Source organism: Saimiri boliviensis, chromosome 5, assembly GCF_048565385.1.
Source record: "Saimiri boliviensis isolate mSaiBol1 chromosome 5, mSaiBol1.pri, whole genome shotgun sequence".
In the NCBI taxonomy this organism is placed as follows: Eukaryota; Metazoa; Chordata; class Mammalia; order Primates; family Cebidae; genus Saimiri; species Saimiri boliviensis.
In genome coordinates, this window is record NC_133453.1 from 86,857,535 (window position 1) to 86,861,366 (window position 3,832).

The 3,832-nt window shown below is 40.2% G+C and overlaps 1 protein-coding gene across 11 annotated transcripts in view; it reads right to left on the minus strand.

Moving 5' to 3' along the window:
- FMNL2 (formin like 2) overlaps positions 1-3,832 on the minus strand; it is a 320,067-nt gene that overhangs the window by 268,946 nt on the left and 47,289 nt on the right. The gene's annotated exons all lie outside the window — the stretch shown is intronic.

Consider the following 3,832-nt stretch of genomic DNA (forward strand, 5'->3'; position numbering starts at 1 on the left):
TGGGAAGAAAAAACAGCAAACTTTGCCCAGAGGAGTCTCCTAGACTCCTAAAGCGACAAAGGTTTTCTCTACCTTTGTTGAGAGAAATTAAAAACATTCTGAAAGCAGAATCTACTTTTTCCTGCATTACTACTTAACATATTTAATTAGACTATGGGGAATAACACAGAAATGGGGAGGGGAGATGCCAAAAGACAGTGATTTAAGGTAACTTGTTTTTGAGTTTATCTAAGTCAATGAAAAACACCGCTGTGTAAGAAACCTCCACGCTTCAAAACAGTAACATCAAACCAGACAGACAATGAATTGCTGAAAAAGTAGGGTCATGAAAGTCTTAGAGGGAAAATGGATAGACACATAGAAGGTCAAAGGGATGAAAATCAAAGTAAAATAATGAGCAAAGGAGTCTGCTAATGACAAAGTGGTAAGCTGAAGCCTAGAGTTTGCTGAATGAGTTAATGAATGAATGGTCAAACCGACTTACCACGAGCACTGACTCCAAGTGAAGAGGTACTTAAAATCACGTAACTTATTAACTGCTACGGTAAAACATTCTCAGGGAGAAGATGACAACACAAGTGGCAACAGCAGAGATTCCCCTAAAAATATATATCAGGGTCTTTTTAAGAGCTTTACACTCAATGAGGTCTGGACCACACTCCCACTTAGAGATTAAGGATCCAAGTGTGCATCCAGGATTACACTGAAGGGATAAGACTCTGTACTTTGTAATTCTCTCCTTTCACTGAGAGGAATGGTGATTACATTCTACAACAGCCCCCTTGATGGTGCTGGGAATAAATCTCAGCACGGTGTGCTAGGAGAAAGACAAGTTCATCTCATTTCCTTGTTTGCTCAAAACTATCCTACCTTCTATTGCCACCAACTACGGAACCCTTCCTGATACTCTTATTTTTAAACCTCCCAAGAAAGGCAGAGGACCCGAAGCTGAAGCACAGATGTTGTCCACAGGACTGAGTATATGCCACTTAGACCTAGGAAGCAGGCAGCAAATCAGGAGAGGTGAAAGAAAGATAAATCAAGGCACTGCTGACAGCCTTTCATTACAGTTTGGCAGCCAACCTGCTCAAGCATTTTCATATGAGTAAGTTGATCATCTGAAAAAAATCCACAGCAGAAGAACATAATATAATTTAGGCCTTCAGAGCAAACATTTTGATAGTTCTCATAAGTCATTTAAATAAAATCTTTATGAACAAAGCACAAAGCACGTGACTAAAACTCCAATTAACAGTAAAAAGCAATACATACTGACAGACTTCTATGGTAATCTTTGCAGACACCAAATCAGTTGAATGCAACTTTGCCCCCTCCCCCAATCAGATATGCTTTTGCCTTGTCCTATCTTTTCCCAGCTAAGAATTCCCCAGCTCCCTAATTCAAACTCACTAGGACAATGAGCATTATATGACCATCTGGTCGACAACGTATTACACATTCACAGGGCATGGTTCTAATCACAGCACAGTTTAAACCATCACCATAGATCCCAGCAAGGTGCTCCTAAATGGAAGAATTTTATATTCTGCCTTTCAAATTGGTTTTACTGGAAGCATATTTGTGAGAATACTAATATATAAAAGGCCTCTGAGCCTGAGCTCATTTTCACATCCCCAGCCTCCCTCCATACAAACTGCCTTCTATGAATGGGATTCTATTTCATCTTTACTCTCTGCAAGAGAATGTACCTGCCAACTGATGTCAAGAACAAATCACTTCATTCCCAGTTTCGATGTTGCTGCATTCTTGGGCTCTTGGGTGCTTTTAGCACCAAAAACAGTTGCTTTATGGTTCAAGGGCCACTGTTAACTCTTTCAACAAATAGGCATTAACAGAATACAGGAGCAATCCCACACTTTGTGGGGAGGGTATCTCCCTTGAGCCTCTGGATTAAAATACTCATTGCTAAAGTCACCAAGGAGTTAGACAAAGTTGGGAGCGTGGCCTCAGAGTTTCCTGCTAAAAAGGAATTCGTCCACTAATACATTTATGGGTATTAGCTACACTAAAATGGGTTAGTTTGCTAAGTTAGTCGGTTTCTGTGTTAGGATGAAGAGGCAAAGTGTCACTGAAGAAAAAACAAACCAAACCTAGAGTGTAGATATTTTTTTTTTTACTTTAATGAAGCAGTAGAGAGTTTGAAAAAAAGATTTTAGAAAAGTGTGCAGGCTCTGTACCAAGGACGGCCAATCTTAGTTGAAAATACAATGGCCCCCACCAGAAGCCCCTGCATTCCAAAATTCGGATACAAGCTACCTAAATCCCAAGATGCGCCAGGATGAAGGCACACTCAAGGGACCCAGGCAGGCTGCCTCCACTAAACCAAGGAGAAGAGTCCATGTTTCAGCACGATGCTGAGGGAAGGGTTTGCTTCTGTCCTGGGAAACCAGTCACTGGTCAAGAGGACTCTCCTGCCCTCTTGCTAATGTCAGTCATCGAATGGACCACACCTCCCCACCAGCTGAGTTCCACCCACAGTCATTCCATGGCCTGGCCCGGCCCGGCCCCTGTCCTGGCCAGCAATACAGATGCCTACACCCCAAAGCCCCAAGCCCTAGCTCAACATCCCAAACTTCTGCTGGACCACAAGGGCTGGTAACCCAGACTCTGGAGGGAGGATAAGTCATGATAAATATGAATTCAGGAAAATGTGTAAGTTCTATCTTAAGTAATAAAGAGAAAATGGACTTTGGAGTCAGCCCATTCTTGGTTCCAACCTGCGTCCTGCCACTATCACAAAACTTAGAGCAAATTATTTTACTCCTCACAATCAGTTTCCTCACCTGGAAAATAAAGATAAAATGCCTACTTTGCAGAGCTGCTATGAAAATCTAAAAAGACAGGAACATACAAAGTATGCATTCAGAAAAATAGTAATCAATACCCTATTTATTATATTAAAGGGTAACTCCAAATGCATGTGAGCCAAGAGTGAGATTTCTACATAGTTCCTACAGTACAACTCTAGAAATGTTAGGGTTGAGATCTGTATAACACATGGTAGCTACCCAGATGTAGAAAAATATGCACACACAGTTTTACAAATTCCTAGTTTATGATGTCAAAAATCTCTAAATAAAACAGATGCTAATGATCAAACTGACGATGACTTCTGCTCATTTCTTCACCATAAATAACACCCTTGAAGATTAAATAAATGCCTTTACTTATTTTAAGTTTGGGAATGGCTAGGATTTCCTCAATGACTTTCTTTGGTTTCCAAGGTTAACTGTTGTGGTCATTTTCAAAGAGCACCAAGTCTGCAATGACCATTCTGGATCTATTAAGACATTATTATAATTATACTATTATTAACTGCAGCTATCTCTTACAGAATATTTTTTTTGTTTGTTTGGAGATAGGGTCTTACTATGTTACCCAGGCTGGTCTCAAACTCCTGGGCTCAAGTATTCCTCCCCGCTCAGCCTCCCTAATAGCTAGGACTACAGGCATGCACCACCATGGTATGCTACTCTTATGGAATATTTTAAGCTTAAAACATGCTGCACGAAGATGACTATCATTACAATGAAAGATCAAACTTCAAAAAAGAAAACTAATGTTATCTTATAAAAGGAAACCACAAAACCCAAAGTTAGAGCCTAATACACTATTGCTCCCTAAACTATAAAAAAAGAGAAAGAAAAAAAAAGGAGTAACTTCAGTGTCTACACCTAAAGTTTCCTCTAGATTCCCAGAGCCCTCTTGCTTTATCCTCTTTCCAGGATTTCCAAGGGAGGTAAATTTAACATCAGCACCTCTCCCGGAAATTAAAACTATTATTACCTCTCCCTCTGCCCTATTTATATCA